This window comes from Cyanistes caeruleus, chromosome 3, assembly GCF_971803275.1.
Source record: "Cyanistes caeruleus chromosome 3, bCyaCae1.hap1.1, whole genome shotgun sequence".
NCBI classification, from domain to species: Eukaryota; Metazoa; Chordata; class Aves; order Passeriformes; family Paridae; genus Cyanistes; species Cyanistes caeruleus.
In genome coordinates, this window is record NC_141703.1 from 34,723,789 (window position 1) to 34,748,424 (window position 24,636).

A 24,636-nucleotide genomic window follows, 5' to 3' on the forward strand; every position below is an offset into this window, starting at 1 on the left:
GCCACTTGGTCTTTGCTGGTGCAGGTCTGTCTTCTGTCATGGATGCAATTGTCGCAAGATGTGAACTGACTTGTAACCTTCAGCCTTTTAAATTTTACCTGCCATTCTAGATTTAAGTATCAAATGTTTCAGTCAAAATTCAGAATGCAACCAGCATGTCCTAGTCTGTCATGCAGGAGCTTCTTTCCATAAGCCAGTGTCAAGTATCTACTTGGAAATCTGAAATAAATCACTTCTAGTAGGATGTTTGTTCGTCTGCCTAGATATTTCATAGATAATATTAAATTTTGATTCCTGGCCAGACTTCAATACTGGAGAATCATTATTTGATGGCAAGAACAGATCTCCAATTGGCTACATTTCCTGAAAAGAGCATATATCTTCTGAGAATATTTGCTTACCTTTTCAAACCCACAAAAATAAAAACCTCTGGTGTGAAGAAGCATGTTTGTAATAAGCTTCGGTATTACCGCAAAAACACCTCAGCAAATATTCTGCTTCACACCCTCTGAGGTAATAGAGAGGCTGATAATGTCTCTGCTTTGTAGTACTTCAAGGATAGAAACCTTGCAGATTCAAAAAAAAAATATAAAAGGGAATAATATTTCCAAGCTTCAGGCAAAAACAATTTTGAGTTGTCCAATATACAACATCTAGACATGAGAACTATCCATAAAACGTACTTTGACAAAGACTACCTTTTCCCCAGAGGTTTTCTGCTTTTCACTCTCATGTCAGTCCTAGTGCTCATGAGGCAAGCTTGAGGGGTTCTCAGATCCCCTTTTTTTTCTTCTTTTTTTTTTTTCCTCTTTATTTGGAGATACTCTTTGCATGGATAATCAAGTCACTGCTCGCCTGTGGCAGCAGAGGTAGCAAATGTGACAGAGAGGAGGCAGCAGGAGCAGGTAGTAGTGGTGGAGGATCTGCAAAAGGCCAGGGCTACCCCTTCAGATTTAGGGCCAAGTTAATCACAGCTCACCTGGTTTCACCCAGTGGTGTGGCTGCTCTCCCCTCACATCCTTGCCCCACTTCAATCCTCCCACACAGGTCTGCTGGTGCAACTCCTTCTCCTGGTTCATGCCAGCCTATACCTGCAGTGTTACCTGGGTTATGGTAAGGGAATATCAATAACCTTGAACACCAGGGCTGTCATCCCTTCCCACTCCTCCAAGAATCAAGATACATAGGCTTATTTTTTTCTTCAGATCTGGCATGAGACTGTTTCTCTTTCATGCTTAAGCAAGCTTAGGTCTGTACAGGGCTTCTAAGATGTGATTCATCTGACCTGGTTCACAAATCTAGTTTAAGATGAGATGAATCATGTCTTACAACTATTTATTCCTCTCCACAGAATGCAAAAGGGGCTTGGGGACACTGACTCAGATTAAAATCTCTGCATCATGAACCTCAAAAGTTAGGTGATTTGAATCCTAATGTTCAGTTTCAGCTACTAATGAACAAACAGAAAAGACATGAAAAAAATCAGAGAACTGGGAATGTGTGCAGATGACTCAGTGTTATTCACCACACTCAAGATTTGGGAAAAAAACAGAGAGTGAGAACTTCCAGAAGAATCTTGCCAAAGGCTCATAGATAGCTGTAACAAAGAAAATTCGTGCTGGAAAAAGACGAGAAGTCTTGCAGGGAGTGTTTAAATTCTCCCTTATTGTGAATGTCTCTGAAATAACTGTGACTTCTTAACAGAATATTTGAGATACTGTTGCACACTCTAATGGACAAACACATCCTGAGAGTCAAATATGGTAAAGATAATTGTCGTGGCTGGTTTTAGTGAAATTGTGTGTACATGCATGTAACTGAGACTGAGCTCAAGCAAACTGTAAGACATCATAATTTTTGTAGTAATGACACTGGCTATGCATCCCAGGTGAGAACTGGCAGCTTTGCTGCTACTCTATAAATCACACACCTCTCACAGCTACTAATCTGCCGCAGAGATCTTTCAGGCTAGCAAAGTGACAGGGAAAAGAAGTGTAGAAGAATAAAATGCTAAGAATAGAAACAGTCTCTTGATTGCTGCTTCACAGGCTGCCCTCTACATGGATTCCACCTCCTTTCTCTTTTTACTTCTATACAAAGAGGCATTTCTTATTATTTTTAGGATATAAAAAGGCTTTGGTTTTTTGTTTTTTTTTCTTTGAGATAGATTCATCTTTAGGAAACTTTAGGTCTCTCCCCTCACCCCATCCTGTTTTGTTGCTTTGTTATTCTTCTGATCCTACCTCCACTGCTGGTCCTCCAGAACTTTTAACATGATCACTCTAATGTGGTGTTCCTAGTCAGTGATGGGGCTTTAAAGCAATCATCTTTCATAGCACTTCACTGCTAATGCTGACCTGGAATTTCAGGCAATGTCAGCCAGAGCCACTGAGCAAGGAGCCACAGGGTTCTTCTCCTCCATCTCAATATTCAGTGCTTCTGGTATTTTCATTCTTCTTGAAGGCAAGCTGGCTTTTGGACATCTCTATAATTCTTGCCTAAAGAATATGCATCCTGTCTATTATTCTGTATTGACTCACATTGATAAGTATTTTCATTAGATGTTTTGTGAAAATTCTTCCTTTTGTTAGGAAAAAATAACCCTGGGAAGGCTATGTACAGCTGGAAAAGGTACACTCATTTGGGAACTATTTAGGGATGAAAAAGATACTTTTAGCTGCCTATAACCCCCTTTTTTCAAGCAAAGCAAACTGTCTTTTCTAAAGGTACATCCTGGGGAAGGTGATCCACCAAGATGATTGGTTCACACCAGGTGAACAAAAAGAGGATATTTAAATATTTCTCCTACTCAAAAATACAACTTGTGCATGACAGTCTTTTCCCACTGCCTTCATACCAGCTTTAGGGAAAGAACTACCTGCACAGGTAAGTCTTTGCATTGCCATTCAGTCTCTGGACTTTACAGAGATACTTCATTAGCTAAATTAATTTTATAAAGATGTTGGTGAGATAGTCTCCAGATGTGAATTTCTCACCTGCAGAAGGGACAGGAAGTATGGATCAACGTGTCAGTGTACTACAGTGAAGGCAGCCAAGCTTGCTGAATTGGTGAAAAGAGATGTATAGCAGAATTAAACACATAAGAATTGCATGAATCTATTTCTTTGCACACCTGCTCTCTCCTTAGCAGGGAGGAGACCAGCATCAGAATGGTCTGTCTTTTAAAAGGCAAAAGTCACAGCACTGTTTTTTCCTATGGTGCACGCCCTTCAGGGAAAAGCCCTCAAGAGAGGTGAGGGAGAAAATGGATTCTCATTAGTCTGCTTATTCCCATGTATAACTCAATACAGTTGAAATGGATTTTTCCCCATTCTCTAACCTAAGAAAAATAAACACAGAAAAACAAACCTCTTTTAAATTTTGCATCCTCTGCAGGGAATTAATAATGTATGAAATTATTCTTCCTACGCTTTCTGATGTATTATTGGCATTTACTTAATGAAAAAGCTAAAATTCTCCTCACCATAGACTACTATTTCTAATTCAGTGAAAACCGTGATCCTGACACTATAAGGAAGGGAATTAGAGATCTGCACCTGGTAGGATACTGGATCTGAGAACATTAAGGTTTTGGATTTCTGCATATTGATAATCTAGCATTTTTGGGGAAGATAACCCCACACACATATATGGGAAAAAAATCAGATAATACCTTTTATTCATTTGAGCATGAGATTCTAGCAGACAACCTTTAACAGCAGGTCTGGATCTGAATGGTACTGTTTAAATACATTTTGAATTGCTGCAGAGCTCCAGATTAATAGTGCTGCAAGATCAAAAGTCTGTGATGCAAAATTTTAGTGTTGCAAGTCATAACATATAAAACCCACTCTGCCTGCTTTTAGCAGATTCTCACCCACCAAAGTGCCTCCATAAGCCTGTGTTTATGGTTCAGCTCTACATCTGAAAAAGGCTGAATTTGGCCTCCAATGCCACGGGAGGCATTGTAAAACCCACCCTGCTGCCTGGGAAAAATGGGGAGTGAGGCTGCTGTGAGACTTGGAGCAACCACCCAGCCCTGGCGTCATTTGTGTTTCCTCCGGTTACTTCATAGGAGTGACACAGATTGCCTCAGCTGTTATTTTGGGGGGCCAAAGTAAATTTGGTTGGCCTTGTATAAAGCTCTGGAACAGCACATTTCTAATAGGCAGGTAGAGTGCTAATTTAATGGTAAATTATATATTTGGGTTAGCAGCTTGGCCGCTTTGTTGTTTGGTTCTTTCAGACAACTTGGATGGCGGCCATCAGCTCTCTGTGATTTATCTCTGTTTAATTTTTCCACTTTTTCAGACCTTTGGCTGTTGGTAATTCAATTTCTGGCAACTGCAGACCTTCACTCCCTATTATAAGTTACACCCCAAGGCAGACATACTGCCATCTGCACTGCAACGGTGGTGGTAGCTAGTGGATGCGGAGAGGCAAGTGTCCAGATGCCACTTGGGCTCTGAAACAGCTTTAGTGTACAAATGACTGTTTGGATTAGAAATATTATCTAAATCCAAATATGAGCCCCTCAAAAACTTTAGGGTACTCCCCCAAGGGATCACTCCACTCTTGCATTGGAGTGAAAAAAAAGTACAAAGTGCACTTGTGCATTTTGCTTGTCCCAAGAGCTTTCATGGATGAGGAAAACTAAGTATTTTCTTTTGCTCAGCCTCCAAAATCATCAAAGGAGGAACTAATCCCCATCCAGTCATTGTTCATACACACTCACTTCACTTCCCACATCTTTCCTGATCCTCTCCTCCATGCTCTCCAGGAAAAATCTTCCTTTGGGAGATTTGTGCTTACAGCAAATCATCAACTGGTGATTTCTCATGAAATTTATCTTGTTCCCAGCCACCAGCAGCTGCTCTTCACAGGTGGCAGGCACAGAGTAGTGCCACAAGGTGCTGCTGCATGTAAGAGCAGGTAGATATCATCCTCTATCCAGCAAGCCTGAAAATGATACTAGTCTCAGCCTGAATTAAAGTGGGATGCTTATATTATAGGCATAATTACCTCAAAATCTTTCTATAAAGCTCAAAAAGACATCACCTACTGTGAGGTGGGAAGACAATTCAGGAATGCCCAGATCAGCACCAGTACAGCTCATCTTTCTGACCTCCTGCATGACACAGGGCCTGACCCCATACTCACTCACTCCTGAGTCAAGCCTATAATTTCTCAATGAGCTATGGGACAGCTTGATGAGCTACTAGCAAGAAACAATAATGCTGCTATTTCTCCATGAGCCAGTTATCCTGCAATGTAGAAAGCCTATGTGACCATGGTTACATCTCCCTGTCCTCTGATGAGAAGGGCGGACTACAGTGGTTATGCTGCTTGATAACCAGCGGGGTGGAGAGTTGTTCATGACACCACTGGACAATTCCTTTGTTTCTTTTTATGTCTCCTTGGATAAATATTTAAATGTACAAACTTCAGGTTTATTGGCATCTATTAAGCAGAGATCCACCTGATATTAACCAGGCAGTGTTTCAGCTCTCTCTGCCTAAAGGCTTCAGTATCTGTGTGATAATGTATTTTTAAACTTTCTGGACTTCACAGTGAGAATGTGAACATTTCATTTGCTCCCAGCCTGTGTGTGGGTGACACCATACTCAGCCTTCATTTCTGTTTTAGGGCTACCTTCCCAAAGAGAAGAGGTGAAGTGGAAAGATGTCAGTCTCTCTAACACCCACCCTCTGATAAACCATTCTGAAAGTCATAGCAAAAAAGGTAAATCAATCATGAGCATTTCCTATTTAAAAAAAAACCTCCGTTCTTATTCTCTAAAGACATCTTTGCTGTTGCCTCAGCGAAGTTAATGAAAAAGAAAGGGAAGCCCGAGCCAGAGAGAACAGAGAACAATTTAAAGACATTTGGGGAACGTGGAATTTAATTCTGCTGGAGGGCAATATTCACTTTCCACATAATTTTGTTTTTGTGGAATAAAAGGCTTGTTACAGCTTGGCAATGCTTTTTAAGAGATCTAAATTTCTAACAGAAAACAAACCCTTTAAGATGCTTGACTTGCATTGTTCCAAATTATTACATTCTTTAGTTCTAGTCAAGATGGTTTTAATATTTTAATATTTATTTTATTAACGTAAGCAGAAGTGTGCACTGTGTCTGCATAAGATGTGACTCAAAGCAATGATTTTATACTACTTTAATGTAGGACTCTTTCAAAAATGTATCAAAAAGCCTGTAAAGCAATTTGTATCTCAGCAAAGATTTTCAAGAATTGAAGAATTCAAGAAGAAAAAGGTTTTAAAAAGGTACTTTACTCAATATCAGCCTACTTACAGAAGCAGCAGGTAAAGCACCAATATTGTCCCAACTTATCACTTTTGTATTTTAAGAAGACTTTCAAACACTCAGAAAGTGAAGCACAGACTGCAGAGCCTTAAAAAGCACGGCTCTAGAAAAGCAACTAGTCACGAAAGACCTTGACCTAAGTATTCAGGTAAGCCAGCAAAGATTAATGTGAAATATGGTCTATATAATTGAAACATCACAAGATTAGAAGAACCATAGAAGAAGGTGAGATTGTTTTCTACAAATAGCAAGTATCCTGTAGGCCCTTGCTGCAGTTACAATTTAGTGGGATCCCTTTGAAGCCAAAGGATAAGCTATCCTGTGCGAGAACATCAAAGTAGTCAAATAATGACACACTGGTGTGGCAAATGCTATGGCTTTCCCTTATCTGTTCACAGCTCTGCATTTCTGCAGGGCCATGTGGAGAGCATACCAATGTGCACAGGGATGGCCTGACAGATATGAATACTCCTCCGTGATGATAACAAATGGTACAATTATCAGATTCACAACAAAGCACGGAACTGAAAAATTACTAACCCAGCGTTCATATCACTTTACCCAATCTACCTGAAAAGAGTGCAATGGCAAAAGCTGTTATGAATTTTGAAAAAACTTAAAAAAAAATCATTAGATCACTCAAAAGACAGCTCCCTAACCTGTGAGCCATTTCCTGGCCACTTACCACATTTATTCCAGCAGTCTGTGTCCTCGATCCATTAAAATGTAGCATTAGCTGGGGAAGGTATTCTGTGCTATCTGAAAGTTTGAGAGCTCCTTGAATCCAAGATTTCAAACAGCTTTGTAAGCAAAAGTGACAGTGTTTATCAGGAAAGGTGAAATACAGGAAAATAATTATATACACTTGTAGTTAATCATTTCACTATTGAAATGCAAAAATTGATCTGTGAAAAATAATTATTAAGAACCCTTAAAAGTGAAAATACAATGGCAATTTTCTAAATTAATTTAACAGTTGACTTACTTTAATTAGTGATAAATTGTTTATTGCAAGTTTCTTTAATCACCTTCTATTTACGCATGGGAGCCCCAATCTTGGTTGAATTATAGAAATCACCGTAATAATAAACAATGCAAGATATTATCTAATCCTCATGGGTTTATGTTCATTTGTGGAAGAGACAGCAGAAGGATTGGAAGATTTATTTTTATTTTACTGTATTAAGTTATGTACAAATCGCTGTTTGAAGTTAGGGAGCATGGAGTGAGCAGACCTTTTCAAATCATGAGCAGAGCCACATGTCCTAATGTCATATCTCATAAAAAACTCATCAGCTTCTACCTGAAATACATCTTTTCTTGCAGTATTATGGGAAGCCTAAGCCATAATTTCACTTACCCAGCTGATGGGAAAATAACTTCTAACCTTCATGGCTAGTTTACACCTCATTGGTTTTGTAAATTGCCTTTTACTATGAATCTGATTCTACTGGTTTCATTATTTGTCCTAGTGACATATCCATGAGCAGCAAGAGCATCTTCTCTCACATTTAATCATTTTTGGACAAAACCAGCCAAGTTCACTTAGTCCTTCTTTGTTAAAGCAAACTGTTTACCTCAGAAATCCTCATCCATTTCAGTTTGAGTTCATTTTACTGAACTTGAGGAGCAGAACAGTATTTTTTATTTTAGATGGAATGCAATGTAAGTTGAATATTTCCTAATTTCCTTTGGGTATACACCACCAAATACATCTTAGGATCATTTGTCTTCTCCACAGGTATATGATAGCCTAAACTACTACAGACATGGCTTCTCTTTGTCACCTTTAGTCATCCTAGTAACACTGAACACACAAATGTCCTCCTTTCTCTCAGCTGTTTTTAACAGAGTTTATAGCTAAATCTTATTTTATGTTACAGCTCAGGGAAGACTTTTGATACCAGACAGACAAAAAACCATCTCAGTATTAAAATTTTGCAGCTTATTAGCGCAGCACACTTCCGCTGAATTTCACTGCACCACACAGAGCTTCATTTGCGATGATTAAATTTTAATATCAAGACATTCAACTAAGTTATGCTGGAAAAACTGCCATTAAAATTCGTTTAAGTTTCATCACACCAATCCACGGAAAAATCAGCTATGACAGGCTCAGGAAACTTCACATTTAAATAATGCTCTTTATACTCATGCAGAGCACATAGAAAAAACACCAAATATCACAGCAACTTTTTAACACACTACCCCTTCTTTGCTTGGTCTTGGGGGGTGTATTGGAAACAAAATGGGAGAGCAGAAGAAAGGACACTGCTTCAAGGTAAAGGTTTCTGATCTCATTGAATGGAAAAACACCCGATAAAGCATGTCAAGAATGCAAATGGAAGTGAAAACTGTTTCCACAAAGTATAATCAGTTATAGTAATATGAATAATACAACAGCAACAGTTACTTTTTCTTGAAGTTTAGTTGGAAAGAGATAAATTAAACAGCAAAGTTTTGAACAACTTTTTTTCTCAAACAGGTCTGGTGACTATGAGGAACTGTTGGAAAAGCATAAAGACAGCTAGAGTTCGGGGTATTATTTTTTGGTCTGGACCTGTGGCAATAGAGGTTTCTTCCTTTGGTGATGTTTTTGGTTTTGTTGTTATTGTTTTGGTTTGGGTTTTGGTTGGGTGTTTTTGGGAGGCAGGTGTTTGCGGGTTTTTCTTCTATTTTTTTCTAATGGTAATAATTTATCTTAAAACTTGTTTCCAGTTTTATCAATAGTACTTAACTCTTGGAGGGCTGCATCTCTATTTTTGACTTGCATTCTAATCAGAGGAATCAAAGTGTTCCTGACACATTGTCCCAATCACAACTAGCAAATCTGCAGCTATTCTCACCTGGCTGAGATCCTGGCAAGTAAACTCCAGTTCTGGAACCACATAGCCACAAGAATAAACTTTCTTTTCCTGAGCGCAAACTTCTTTAATATTTTTGATTATTCCCTCACTCTTGTTCGATAAGCCATATTAACACAAACTATATTGATTTTTTATTTACTTTTTGTACTCCCTCTGTCGTTATTGTATATTGTCCTACCAACATGTATGTCCTATCACAATTTCCACCAATACATCATATCCCTTTTGATTTATGACTTTTTTTTCTAGTGTCAAATAATTTCCTTCTTTACCAAGTTCTTAGTTACAACGGGAGAGGGAATCAGTGATTCAAAGCTTTTCATTATTCCTTCACATTTTTCACCTGCCACAGAAAGAATTGGTTTTTTCCCAGTGTACAGATAGCTCTTGCACTCGTGCTCTGTGCAAGCTGTGGTAGGTAAATTAAATCCATCTGCTCATGAGTGATGGCTACATCCAAACCAACAACTCGCTATCTTGTCTCCTGCTCCCTGCAGCCACCTGTGAGCTCAGATGTCCCTCTTTTGGCCCAAGTCTCTGCCCTGTCATTTAAACATACACCTCGCTGTGCATTCCCTCTCCAGCACGGGCCAGACCTGGGGGACCCCAGAGCAATCAGTGAGACATTAAAGAGGTCATCTCAGTTCCATCAGACCTGTGACTGGGGTCAGGATAGACTAGCTTGCCCTAACCCTACCCTCTCAAAGCTTGTGAAACCAGCCCTGACATCTCACAGGATTCACTACACACCAGTGCTGTCACTTGTGAACATATTCTTACTCTGGCCCGATGCTTATGGATTAGAAAATGTTTAGGTGCATGAACAGCAAGTAGGTTGTGTGTGATCTTTGTTATCTATTTTTCCCTTAATGAAATTCCATTATGTTGGAAATGATTTTAATAAAATGCATGAAGGAAACAAGCAGAAATTGTTTTAAAATAACATTTAATTATACATTAACTGCAAGTCATGTATGAAATGACCTGATACAATACTTAACGTGTTTATCATTGGAAATTTAATGATAAAAACAATCAAAAAATACTTTTGGTCCCTCTAACAGTTGGATAAAAGCATAATTTAATTGGCTTATTAATGGGTAGAAAGTCAGAGGGATCCAGGAATGTGACTATCTGCCTAGAGAATTTGAATAAACAAGTATAACTAGAAAACAAAAATGTTTATATTTCCACTTTCTCAGATGCTAATTTTTAGCAGTTACATGGAATAGGAGTACTAAGAAAGTAAATTACTTCCCCAGTGTTACTTTTTTCAGAGGTATCTCAAAGAGTGGTAGCTGGAGATGTTTTGTGATGTTTCTGTTTGCTGCAAAAGTTTGTGCCCAGATATAATAATCATCCATGAGAGATTGCATTCTTTGTGTATTCTGCTTCTACCATGATGTCGAAAAATGAAATTGATTTATTTTCTTATCTATTCCAGCTTTTGTTCTTTTGCTGAGAACACACTGACCCATGTAAGTATTTTCTTATTCACCTCATAACAATTTTCTCAGCTGGTGAGCTCATTAATTTATATTTCAGGACCAGAAACCCCTCTTCCAGAGAGGAAAGCTACTTTGATCTAAGACTAGACAAGATGAAAAATTCATCTCTTCTGGAAATTTTTATTTAATTTATTTTGTTTTATCAGCCTTGTTATGAAACTCGATTTCTCATTTGACCTTATCTGCCTTTAACTGAGGGACATACATCCAATGATACCCTCCCTGTTCAAATTTTTCAATCTAATTCTAGTCTTCACAGGAGACCACACATGATACTGCTATAATGCAAAATGTTGTATTACAACTAGCTGTTTTTCAGCTCTCCCTAACATATTCTTACTTGCTTTGGTTGTGCCTTTTATTTTTCCCACTGATGCTAACAACCCTTTACTTTTAGGACCTTTTGCATTTCTTCTCTTAAAATTTATGACAACGGACTGTGCTATTACAGGGAAAATCTACAGGGTCAGGCAGAAACTCAACACAGATTTTTTGCCTGGGGTGTAAACTGTCAGGATGCAAGCTGGCTCTGGTCTGGAATTTGATGCAGTTGTGCATAAGCAAATATGCTTGGCCAACACTTGGATAATACCTAATTTTCCCTTTAAGGCACTTTCTCCTTCAGTCATTTCCTTGATCCATCCTTATACTTTCCCTAGTTTTTCCAGTACCTTATTTGTGTGGATGCATAAATGTATGTAGGTACACACATATATATTTTTTTGCAGCAAGTCTGATTTTTGGAGTATCATTTCAAGGACTTAAAGTGCTTCTCATTCCTTTGATTTTCCACAGTACTTCACAGAGTAAGCATTCTTGACTGCCTTAATCTTAGGGTCTTATTTTTTTGATCCACTGTTAGTTTAGGGTTGTTTTCCACTTTTTCTTTTTTTTTTTTTTTCCTAGAAACAAAGAGATTGATACATACAATTATCAGGAGCACACAGAAAATTAGTTAAGGCAAATTCTTGACTTGCCTACTTTTGTGTGGCCTATGGGTTATCCCAATTTATTAAGGTTAACAGTGAAATTGCTCTAATGCAAAGAAAGCAATTTAACAGGTATGTAATTTGAGGGGTAGGATTTCATTCTTTCTTTCTTTTCCAGGCCAAACTGTAATTCTGCCAATTGGACCCACCTCACTCTGCCCCCAGAAACCAACCACTTCCAATGAAACATCAGCAGAGAACATTTTCTAGCCAGCAGTTTGCATCAACACTGTTCATGCAGCTGAGAAGCATCTGGCCAGATTTTAATTGAGTTTTTCCAAGTAATGGACCTCAGTGAGGGATCAAGCACAAAGATACGAAGTAACTGAAAAGGAGAGGAGGTGACAGACATTCAAATGGTAAATGAAGCAGCAGTAGCTGCTGTGGGCAGGTGTCTCTGAGATCTGCAGCAAATTTCAGTCTGGAATTCCTGAATGATACCTCCTTCACACCAGGGATGCTGGCTGTACGCTGGGGTTCGAGCACCCATGGCTCTGCTCCTCAGCGTGCTGCCCACTGGGGCTTTATCCCGTGGTGCCTGTGAGACAAGCACCCTCCTTCTGCTGCTAGGAGAGACACCCCTTGCTCCTGGTGTCAGCAGCCACCAAACTTGCTGACAGTCTCCTTCGCCCTTAAGACACCCAAACCGCAAAAGACTGATGGAGGCTCTAGTGCAATTCAAGCCAAACACATTTTGGAAACACTGTGCTGTGATGAAACAGTGCAAAAAACTCATCTTCTAGGAAAACAAATCCTCATTAGATGAAAAATACATGGAAACAGCTATAAAAAAATATGTCAGAGCTGTACTGCAGGGTTTCAGTATCATTTGCCTCATACTCATTACTGAAATTAATTCGCAAGACTTGCCATGATATGCTGATAGGATACAGCTGTAATACTTTAAGCTGTTGTCAAGAATTCAAAACATGACAATCAGAACAGTTCTCTTTGTATACAATTAGAACATTTATTTGCTTGTTCATCGCAAAATTAGGTATTAGAAGCAACCAGGAGCTGGGAAAGCAGCCAAGCAATAAAATTGATTGATTGCCCAAACACATAAAAATCATATCCACAGCTTTCAAACATTCTCTCAAAAGCAGAAAATCAGCTCTTCAACATTACCAAACAACCTGGTTAGACAGGATGGCAAACCTGCTGTTATATGGAAGACAAAGTTTGTCTGTGAGGTGTAGCTGAAACAATTACTGGTTGATCAAAACAGAGTGCGCCTCCATAAGTCTGTCTCTGTTTAAACTAGCTACCAGAAATTATTCAGAAATGCCATTTTTCTTTATTCTTTGATTACATCAGACATACATTTGAGTGTTGAGGGAAAATATACCAGTCACATCATCTATGGTTTTTTTCCAAAAAAGATACACTAATTTTCCTTTTCAACTGCTTCTTTCATAAGGTTACAGACCGCTTCCCCACAGCTCATCAGTTTTCTTTGGTTCATACATTACAATCAAAGTGGATCAATCCTTACAACAAAAGGATCCAGATATCAAATTATACCCATTTCTCCTGGAATACCACATCATTCTCTCAAAGTCAACATTTTCCAAACCAAGCATTTATAGTACGAATGGGCTATAAACTGCAGAAATGGAGGCAAGTTTGGTACATTCAAAGGCAGATTTTTCAGTGAAAGGCTGGTATATTCAGCCTCTAGTTATCAGCAGAAGAATAAGAAGTATTTAAAACTGGGAAAATAATTCAACTGAAGGTATTTTAACTAAGCAAATTAACTGTTTTTTCATTGAAAGAAATCCCATTAAGAAATCTGAATTCAGCCTTAGAGAAGGTGCTGAATACAACTCTGTGTGTTCTAGTCAAAGTCAACTCAAAAACTGTTTCTGATCCTTACTGACTGAATCAAGGCCACAGCTGTGCATTCAAAATTCACATTGGTTTTCGTTATTATTATGTGTGACAGCTTTAGTCAGTATGAAGGATCAGAATTCATGGCACAGAGCATTCAGAAGGATTCAGTGTCTTGCCCTGGCAGAAGCTACTCAAAATCCAAGTCTTTCCAGGCTCTGATCAAGGAAAAAAATACTGCTGACAGGTCCAAAAAGTTGTTGAAATACTTTTCACAGGAGAAGTTGCTTATAAGACAAAAAATCTAACAAATATATGGCAATAAATATCTTCAAAGGTTTTTGTAAGTATTAACTAATAAAAATTAATTTCACTAAATCTTCTACTTGACTCTTAAGTGGTTGGTTAAACAAAACAGCCAAACAAACCTATCTGCATGCTTAAACTAGAGCTTCTGAAACAGATTTGATCCACATTAATTATTAAAAATAATAAAGCATCATAAATTTTACCTACATATATTGAATGGACATTACTCAGCAATCTCTGTACTGTAAGAGTTGCAATAGTTCTTTTGGTTTTTAAATTGTGGTTCAGTTTTCCATATCACTGTAATTACTGCAGCTGCACTGTTGCCAGCAAAATCCTAGACTCTAAGCTCTTGGCTATGACAGCACATCTAAGTAATCACCATGGAATAGTAGGCTAAATTCAAACAGGTTTCTTTTTATGAGCTATATACATGAGCAAAAGCTAGAGCATGTTTAAACAAAGCAAATCAATTCAAGTCAAGCCTCCCTACTTAATAGATTCACACAGCTTATTAAGAAGAGCAAACATGCCTTAATGAAGAACACCCATCTTCTAAATGAGAGAAATAAGGCCTTGGTTGTGCTATCCAGGCAGGGCAGGGCATAGCCCCAGTTTCAGGATGTCTCAGTGCTCAGAGAAGCAAATCCATTATGAAATGAGTTTACTGTGGACTTTTCACTCTTCTGCCCATTGCTTGTTGTCCTACTTTGCTACCTAGCAGAGCTGTCTTGATTAGCTGATGACTCCTCTCTGGGTACGTCACCCTTTGAGGATAGCAGGAGTCATGGCTAAAGTGACTTCTTATTCAGCTGGACTTTCCAAATGACAGCTTATTCCTCTTCCCCTTCTAGAAAATCCCCAAGCACTTCAGAAACTAGTAAGGTGTTAACAAATACTGGCTCTAAAGAAATATTCAGAATAATCTTAGTCAGTGGAAACTACCACTATCACTTCCTATAGTGAAAACTCTTCCTTTCACATATTTTATTTCACCTCTAGTAAAACTCAAAGAAATTGTTGATGTAAGTTGGTCAATAATTGTGTCATCCTTGGACTGTGACACCTCATGTTCTACACACCTTTTCCACTGACTTGTCCATTATAGTTAACAGCTGTAATGGCTCTAATTTCTGTGTGAGGCAACCATTGTCACTCTAGGGCTCATGAGCAATGAATGCCACACTACAAACATTCTTTCTAGAAGGTACTAAAAGATTTGGAGGCAACAGTTCCAAACCAAGAAACTCTCCTTAGATTATACCATATTTGGGTAGGAAGGTAGTCAGAGTATTAAAAATTGCATCTTTTAGAACACACAGTTTGTCCGATTTTCCTTGTGTTTTGCCCCAGTAGTTGTAAGTATGGACAATAGAAGTGTCCCTATCATAGGCAATAGAAGTGTGAATAAAAGCTATTATTTTAATTTGCAACACTTAGCTACTCCTTAACCATGGTGAATTTGTCCAGATGAGTGACTAGAATGAACTAGAAGGCTCAAAAGCTCCAGAACAGGAACTGATTAGCTGAGAATCTCTTATCAGAGGCACTGGGCATAGGTCCAGTGGTTCATATACACAGACACACATCACATTCAGAAATTAACTACTTGGTTCATTATGTAAATTTTTACAGCTAATTACAAAATACATGCTAAGGAGTGCTTCATATTCCAAGGGAGTTTGATCTCTATGAAAATGATTAAATATAGAATTGGTAACTAGATTAATCATTTAATAAAAATTTTAAAAGGAAAATCTAGGAAAATGAAAACAATTACTATACAACACTGTGACTTCATGCAGAATTAATTCAGAATTTCAAACTGAAAATCCAGTTTGCTTGGAGGTTTTCCTGTTTATCATATTTTTAAAACTGTCTATCTGACACCATCATTTACTGTGCACGGTACATCTTGCACAAAATTCCGATGCTCTCTTGGGTTGCATCACCTCTCTGACCAAACAACCTAAAAATACATGGTTACTTATGAAGAGAATTCAAATGGATAAAATGCTAATATAAGTGGTATTGAATTAGAAATAGAAAGCTCACCAACATTACTGAACAGGTTAAATTAGCATTCTTCTACAACATTAAGACTCTGTCACAGAACACAGTTCAGAGTACATGCCTTTCTCTATCTTTTATTCAAATTAATGCCTGGCTTTTCCTTGTTTTGTGGCTTTATACTGATGGAGAATTAAGATGGAGCACTCAGCTGCTACCCAGGTACTATTACTCACAGGAGTCCCAAACCCCACCAGGCAGCCAACATATATATCGAATAAACAATGTGGTGTATGCCACAAGTATGTCTGGTTCTGTCATGAACAGAAATATTTTAATACTATTGTTTTCTTCTCCCCTCATCAGTGAGGGAGGAGATACTCTCATGAGTTGCAGATCCTTGTAGTTTTGTAGTTAGAGCAGTATTTCCTCATTATCTACTACATACATCCACAGGGCCTGAAAAAAGAACTTTTCATACACAAGGATTGAATTCTGCAACAAGCTGCAGAGATGCTTTATATTAGCTAAGTCACAAACCCAGGTTCAACCTGCTTTATTAAAACACAGACATGTCACACCATGGCACCACAAAAACTTACAATTCAAGCATTTTAATACAGCATTTAAACACAGTTGTTAGCACTTGACAAGAACCCTGTTTTCCTGTGATAGATGTTTTTCTCTAGGCCTCCAATTTCAAGAAGATTTGAACAGAAAAGTAGCTCTTTCCTCACTGACAGAAGTGTACATGGATAAGCTCAATGCCATCTTGACATGTTTCTCTTGGTTGGATTTTTTTCCTGTCTTGACTTACATTTCTTCTTCAGACAGGGAATTCTATGGAATTGCCTTTATGATTCTGTACAATAGTGGGACCATTAAAGAAATACAGGTTCACAAGCCAGAGGAATCCATCTGTTTCCAGATATTTCATAGAAAACATCATCTTCCCTCCTGTGAAAACATGAAAGCTGCAATATCACACTCTGTCTTCGGTGTTTCCAAGGTGGGATATCTACAATTCTATTTGTAGTGGGCTCTTTCAGAAGAATTATTTCAATATACTACAGTTAATGTATAATATCTGAACTGCAAATCCCACATCTCCGGCGAATTTCTTTCATGACATAAAATTCAAGCTCTCACTAAAAATTTATGGTATTATAGTGATGCTTTATGATGGGAAGAAAAAAAACCCAAACAAACCAAACAAAAGCCCTAACTGAAAAACTCTGCATTATAAATTTTCATTCTTTTATAAATTTTCACTGACATCAGGTGATCTTTGTACTGAGTATCCATGAATAAGCTGAGGAGTAGCCTGCTTGATCAGAAGTATTTACAAAGCAAATCTCAACTATTTCAGCAGTCCTGCAGTGATGCATGTGGAGCTTGATACTCTTTGTGCTGAAGTCAAAGACACATTTACATCAATGGGAGGCTTTAGAGAAGCAAAATGAAGAAAGGAAGGATAATGATCAAGATGGTTGAAGTCCCAGGGGAAGCTGTGCATATTGACCCAGAGTAAGGCTAGGTAACATACCATGATGTAAGAAACTAGGGCTTATAGGAGGGGGAGATCAAGCAGGCAGATGGAAGATCAGATAGCTGAAGGGAATTATCAGAAGAATTTACATCACAAAGGCTGAAAATAGAGGCATATATGATCAGTAACTTGGGAAAAAAATGATGGTGATGGTCAGCAATTTAGATAAGCGTAAAGGAAGATAAGGCATAAGACTTGGAGATGAAATGATTAGTAGGGGAAAAAAAACAAAAGTGGGGGGGAAAATTAAGAGAAGTTTCACTATAACCTCATTTCTAAGCAGAATACTTCTTACTCCCTTAGGTGTTGCATGAAGCTTCTAGAATACTTATAATTTTTTTAGATATAACTGAATGTAGCCAAATCAGAAACAATCTGATACAAAAAAAAAAAAAATAAAAAAAGAGAGACAATAATTTGAAAGATCTTCTGCAATAAAGCCTCCTGCTGAAAGACATGAACCAGAACACAGAAAAACATTTAGCAGATAATGTTTCTGCAGGTTTACAATAGTGTGTTTCAAAGCAGTGAGGATACTTTGCCTCTCTATCATGTCAGTTTGTTTGTGAGACTGAGAATGAGCAATCTGACCAACTGGAAGCACAACAAAGGACCAGCAGGAATTTTACTGGCAACAGAAGATTAAAGAGCTGAACATTGAGTGTCTGCTTCAGAATTGCAACTGGAGAAGAAATACTGCTGGGGAAAAAGAGACCAGGAAAAAACAGGAGGATTCTATTCTGGACTAGCAAGGACAGAATGCCCTCAGACTAATCTTTTAGAGAGTCCCAGGACAGGTCTACTCTGCATAGTTTCATCAAAAGGAAGCTTCAATAGTGATCAATACATAGCATTTCCTTTAGGGAGGGAAAATAAAAATATCTTTGAGCTAGGGGGGAAAGCATTAACAACTTCAAGTGAGAATGACATACATTGACACCCAGCTTGCAATGTCCTTTGGAGAGCTGTAAATATGAGAGGTCTCTAGAAAGATAGAAGTTGTGACTAGGAAGCAGCAAGATGAACTAGAGTTATGCAGAAGTAGCTACAGGAAGCCACATATGTGTAGGCTGTATGATATTCCACTCAAAACTGATGCACAAGACATAAATCAGTGACAATAAAGAAAAAAAACTCATACACTATCTTTAAATTTAAAATACATGACAATGGAATCACTTTCATTGGTGCTGCAAATTCTATTGTTTTATAGCTACTTTTGCATGGCACTTCTGCATTTTCCCAGAGCTCTGAGCTAGATTCTGCATTGTGTCTGCAAGCAAAATCAATAATTTCTGAAAGGTGCAATGGGAAGGGTTCTCACGTATCTACAACAACCACTTTTATTTTAGCTGCAGGTAATGTTTAGAAAAAACAAATGTGAGATAAAATAGAGTCCAGAAGTGATTAGATCATTTAGAGAAAGTGTATTTTCCCCACTTGGCGAAATCTATTTTCTGGATTTTGCCCAAAAGGGGAAAAAATGGTGGCTTAGTCAATAAGCACTTCTGTTTCTAGAACAAACTGTTTTGATTTGATTAATATCCTTGACAGTACTGGAGTGGGAAATTATTATAAAATGATATTTGAAATATTACCTTGAAGTTTTAAGCAATATGTTCCAATTATCTGAGATGAAATAATTCAGCTCTCTAAGTATTATTGACTCAGAGTAAGGATACTAAAGTTTAATCAGAATTGTACTTCTCTTTCAAACTATACTACTTTTACAAAACATGCACTGTAGTTTAAAGGAAAACCATACATTTGTTATAATTGCATTAATATTAGGCAGAGTTACAACACATTGCAAAAAGGATTTAGTTAAAAGTAATGTACAGCAGAACTACTAAAGAAAATTCACCAGCACAGATGATCTTAAAAATATATAGTGAAGTAACTCTTCTTTCTAGATAATACAGCACATTGTGTACTTATACTTCTGTTGAAAGTTTACTCTTATTTCTACTTCTCTCATCTGTTGAAATCTGAAACTCTGTTCTGCCATTCACATTGAATCAATCTACTCACATTGACTTAATGAAAAGTACCAAAAGTATTATTCAATCAATTTGGACACTGAGTACGTAATTTTCAAGAGAGATCAGACTTCCTGAATTAATGTTTCTCCTTTCATCTTCATACAAGAGTGCTATTGTCACAAATGCAGAATATTGAAGGACATAGTCAATATAATAGACTATTAGGAGTATTGGGTATTTATTAGTTGAATCATTTAGTTATGTAAAAGGAATAATGCACAGATAGGTCATCCTTTGGATCCACAGACCTTGTATACGATACATGCAAGATTTCTCCAAGGCTGAATTTCCAGGCTCTCTGTACTACCAGAATAAAAGAAGGAAAAAAAAGAAGCTAGAGGCATTTGAAAAGCATGACAGCTCAGAGAAATCATCTGCATACCATCTATATGACACAGCTAGAATAAGTCCAGGAGTGTTCACCCAGCTGCAGCCTAAGGGATCTGTCACGCAGCCAGCTGCTGCTGCTATTTGACATCTGGGATCTGTAACTGGCATTGAAAAGCAAAAAAAAAAAATTAAAAAAAGAAAAGAACTGAAGAGTTATGTGAGGTTAACAACAACAAAAACAAAATTCCCTATCTCTCCCAACACTAAAGGTATTTCTAAAGAAAGAAGTAAATTTTGATGCTGCAGATGGAGCCCCCGTGCACTGCATGCATACAGCGTACAAATGAAAGGTCAAACAACTCCTGGCAAATGAGTGAAATGAGTGTAACACAATGAAACTCTTAGAGAAACACATTCATACTGCTAAAAGCAGCACTGTATGCCCATATCTGACCAGCAGTTTTTTTACGTACGGCTCCACTTGCAAAGATTACCAAGGTTAGTTCATGCTGTGGGGATGAGAGCTCCTGGTTAAGGCTGACTCAGTGTTCTCAAGCATTATTCCAAGGGTATCCAATTCTCCACACAGAGGAAACCTCAGCCTGGTTTCCCCTGGCTGTTTAACAGTGCTTACTGGGCACAGAGAGAAGTTTCAATCAGTGAAGTGACTTCCCTGAGAATCAGCAGAGCTAGGGAAGAAGAAACCATCCTGCCAAAGATGTGGCCCTTGCACAAAAGCCTGGATCCTCCTACCATGCCAGGGACCAGAGCACAGCATCTGTGGAGTAAGGCAGATGTATGTATTCCAGGTTTCAGTGTTTTGCAAATCTCTGTGAATGACAATAAAACTGTCAATCAGTACTTCCAGATTACTGCACAAGCTGCAGACAGCTTTCCTGTCTGTGGCCTGAGCACTTCAATAAAGGTTACTGCCTCTGTCTGAAGAGATTCTCATCCTCATATGACCCCCTCTTCCTCTCATAACTGAGAGCACTTGACGTACACATGATTCAGATATGCCTACATGAAATCCCAAAAGCTTTACTGAGTAATTTCATAGAAGCAAATTGCCTGCTTCTCTGGGCTGGATCAGCAATGTTTCCCCCTGTCAATCCTCAATGGTAGTGAAGCTTTGAACTGCTGCAGTGACTCTCTGAGACAGAGTCCTCGCTGGGAAAGATCACGGGTGGAAAGAACAGACTTCTGTGCCTTTGCACGTGTTTCTGTGGCAGTTTCTATATTTACATCTTTAGGGAACTAACTCTGGGCCAGATTTTGTCACTCCTATTCACAGTGAAGAGTGTCTCACTGCACAAATAGTCCCGAGGGACTGTACTGAGGCAATCTGGATCATGTTGAAGAGCTCTTTCCACTGTGAGAGATTTATTTTTCTGTCTGGCTTAAAGATGGCTTCAGATAAACTATTTGTAGAATTAATGGTGGTGGCAGCCTGCGACCTTTACATGGGAAGAAACACATCTGCCAGGGGTCCTCTGCTCATGCAAGGGGCAGATGACACTGCATTGAGCTTGGAGCATCTGACTGAAATAGGGAATAAGAAAGGTAAGGTGGATTTGCATTACACTGGTGCTACTCACAGGCACCTCACCAGCAAGTACAGACATAGCACTGTGCAAATCTCTGCAGAACAGACAAAACATTCCAGACAATAAAGACTTGGCCTTTGCTCTTGGCATCAGACAGCTGGCATTGTTGAGCTAGCCTGGAAATTACATTTTTGGAAGCTAAGGAACTGACAGCTGTATCTAACATGTATAGATGTTGATACTGAGTACATGTACTAGAAATGTGCTTCTGTATGAGGCTTGGATGTTGGAGCTGTGGCCATCACACCAGCAATCTTACACAGAGGTCAGAGCTTCTTCCTGAGGCAGTAAGGAAAATCCCACTGCACGAAGCAAACACACAGTAATGTATTTCTGTTACAGAGATTTATAACCAGCTAGGTTATTGAAAAATTCTGATGGGTCCTTATCTACACTATTTACTCCATAAGCGGCACAAGTTATCTCATGCCCTTTACTGTTTCACTCAGTGATCCAAGTTCCCCCTGGCCCCCAAAGTAAAACCAAAACTAGAGAAAGAACAAACTCTCAGCGTTGCAAAGGTTAAGCCATCCCTTCTGTGCCTGTGATCAATAATGGTCGTGCTCTGGCTGTGTTTAGGTCGGGCTCAAATCCTGGCTGACACATATTGAGTCCGTACAAATTTCACCCAGGTTGAAAGATAAGGGACTGGGTGAGGGCTGGCATGCAACACACAGAAAGTGTAGAAAAGAAATATTCTCTGGGTTCAGGGGTGCAAAACAATCTGCCAGGTTAGTTTTGGGTGAGGGCAGGGGGTGGCTGGTAAACATAACCTTGGAGCAGGTTGTGGCCTTTCCCTTTTGGGTCCACAAACACTCTAGTCCAATAGGATAAATGGATCAAGGCACAAAATCAATGCCTTAAAAAGCATAAGGAGGGGGAGCTAAGCAGATTTCCTTTTGTTAAGGGTTACCCATATCTAATGGAGTGAGGCCATCTACCCTACATACATCTCTTTTGAGTTTGTCTGGAAGTGGTAGATCTACTATTTGTTAAATTACTCTTCCTTATCTCATATGGAAAAAAAAGTATATACATTTTCCTACAGAGGCACAATTTTTTTTGCAGCAGATGGAAATACTAATATATATACATATATATCTTCCTGGGAGCCTTTAATCTGTTTTTTCACTAATTACAACAAACACTTATTCTCCCTGTAAAGGACTGAATTATGCATGGCAGCAAAGGTTCAGGAAGAATGGAGTTGATCAGTTAGCTAGAGTTACCTAGGTATCAGCTGTCTAGCTCCATCTAGCCACTTAGGCTGCTGTCTTTAAAAGAGCTGTCTAAGGTGCAGAAATCACCTTTAAGATGTGCCAGTCTCTCTCCTGTTAGTAGTGAAGGTGTTTGGGTAAAGAGATTGAAGGACTCAACCAGTTCTCAAATGGCTGAGGCTGGTGAGGAATTCCATAGTGCCAGGGAACACAGTGCAGGACCACAGGAACCTGAGTTCAAGCTCCCAAAATCATCCTCCCTAGCAGCATCAATTGTTGGTTTCTTTATTTCTTCATGGTCTACCAAAGGGCACTCCAGTCCCCCAGGACCAGTTCAGGTGAATTTTGTCCTACAATCAACTGCAGCAAACGTGCGCGAGCCACAGCAGAGCTGCTTTTTACACAGTGGTTGATGCTGAAACTGAGCAGGAGGAGGGCTTGTCCAGCTCACCAGTCTCTGCTCCTTCCCACAGCACTTTCCATCAGCTCCCAGGCTCTGGCAGTTCAAACACGTTTACTGCCCAAGCTATGCCTCGGAGACACCTCAGCAAGTGAGAAGAACCGAGTTACTCAACACAGACCACAAAGGCTTTCTCAGTCACTGAGTTTAAGCAATAGCATAGATGAGGTTAGACAGACTGACCATAGCATGCCCAGCATTAGCTATGCCAAAGGACTGTTTCTAAAGGGGATATCACGCTGAGTAATGAAAGGCCTTGCTTCTTTCATGGAATAAAAAATGCATGAAGTACGCCTGAGTTCCTTCCTCACAAAGACTGCTGCTACATGAATGAGGAAAGAGATACATGCTCGGTGTCTCCTGACATCTTCAGATGAAAAATACTTTAAACCTGTATCTGGAAGAACTTTTACCAGATGAGGTCTTTACACCAGATGAAACTGAGGTTTTGATTCAGCAGGGTGGATGAGATGCTACATAGAAACCTCTAGGATATATATGTCCCTCTAAACCCACATTGCTAGCTCTTGAAATCTCCAGCTCTCATAATGCTGAAGTATGATTTTATCCCTTGATCATCTTGATCAGAAATTCAAGAATTTCAATATTTAATACAACATACATTCACCATATTCTAGCCCACCCCCTGTGGAATATTTAAAAAAAACACCCATGCCCCTAAAGATTTTGACTTTGATGACCACTTCCAATTCAAGTAATGTGGTGGGAACACGTTTCACTGTACCCTAGTTATCCAGAACTGAGTAGATTTCCATAGTTTCCTCTCTGGAAAAACAAAGGTGACATTTGGCATTAATATGTGCAACTGTCTGACCCTGATACAGAATGCAGATGCCACCAGTCAGAAGCATCTTCTTGGCCATTTAGTTTACACATAGCTCTTCAGGAACAATTTGGACCAGATTATACTTCTCAGCCTCAGAAAGCTATGTGGCTATATCACCCAAAATCATGACATGGGTATGTACTGTATAACAGGCACCTTAACTGAGCCTATTGCAGTCTAAACATTCCTAAATAGGTTCAAGGCTCTTTGATCTTGGAGATGAAAGAACAACATGATTCAAAAATATAAGTTAGGCACTTCAAAAAGTTAGGCCTGGCAACAGCAGGCAATTTTTTTAATAGCAGTAACTAATAAGCACTTCATACTGCACATGATATATTCTTCCTAAGTTGCATCAGATGTAGTCTTGGGGCCTCTTCCCATAAAGACCTAAGAAAAGGTCTGCTGACCATCTTATCCATGACCACCTCACTTTTTCAATATATTGCATAATTTGTTTTTTCTTATATAACCTTGAGACTTATTAGCTTGCTTATTAGTTTTCATGTATTAGAATACATGAAAATTGAAATGAACATTTCAAAAAATGCATTTATTATGAAACTATTTCACTGACACAACTGCATCTTTTTCCTGTTCTTTGCTGGTGCCCATGTTTTCCCTCCTGCACAGCAAAAACAGCTAACCCCCCACTTCTGTCTATTTTAACATCTCCCAGCTTCTGTCTGATCTATCACAACTGCACATTTTGAAAGGCTCTACTCAGAAACTGCATTTGAGTCAAAA

At 38.7% G+C, this 24,636-nt stretch overlaps 1 protein-coding gene and 2 long non-coding RNA genes across 5 annotated transcripts in view; 1 reads left to right on the forward strand and 2 right to left on the reverse strand.

Annotated features, from left to right (window-relative positions):
* The window catches only part of LOC111945675 (uncharacterized), a 38,271-nt gene extending 24,370 nt beyond the window's left edge, over positions 1-13,901 (forward strand). The window contains exons 7-10 of the long non-coding RNA XR_015284412.1: positions 5,647-5,742; positions 8,810-8,898; positions 10,636-10,669; positions 11,807-13,901. This is a non-coding gene — a long non-coding RNA (uncharacterized LOC111945675). The remainder of the gene's footprint in view (positions 1-5,646; positions 5,743-8,809; positions 8,899-10,635; positions 10,670-11,806) is intronic.
* Positions 1-24,636, reverse strand: part of DHRSX (dehydrogenase/reductase X-linked) — a 161,590-nt gene that overhangs the window by 70,284 nt on the left and 66,670 nt on the right. The gene's annotated exons all lie outside the window — the stretch shown is intronic.
* Positions 12,639-19,919, reverse strand: LOC111945682 (uncharacterized). Its single transcript, XR_002871764.2, has 2 exons — positions 19,811-19,919; positions 12,639-16,794 (listed from the first exon to the last, which is right to left on the reverse strand). It is a non-coding gene; the product is annotated as an uncharacterized LOC111945682 (long non-coding RNA).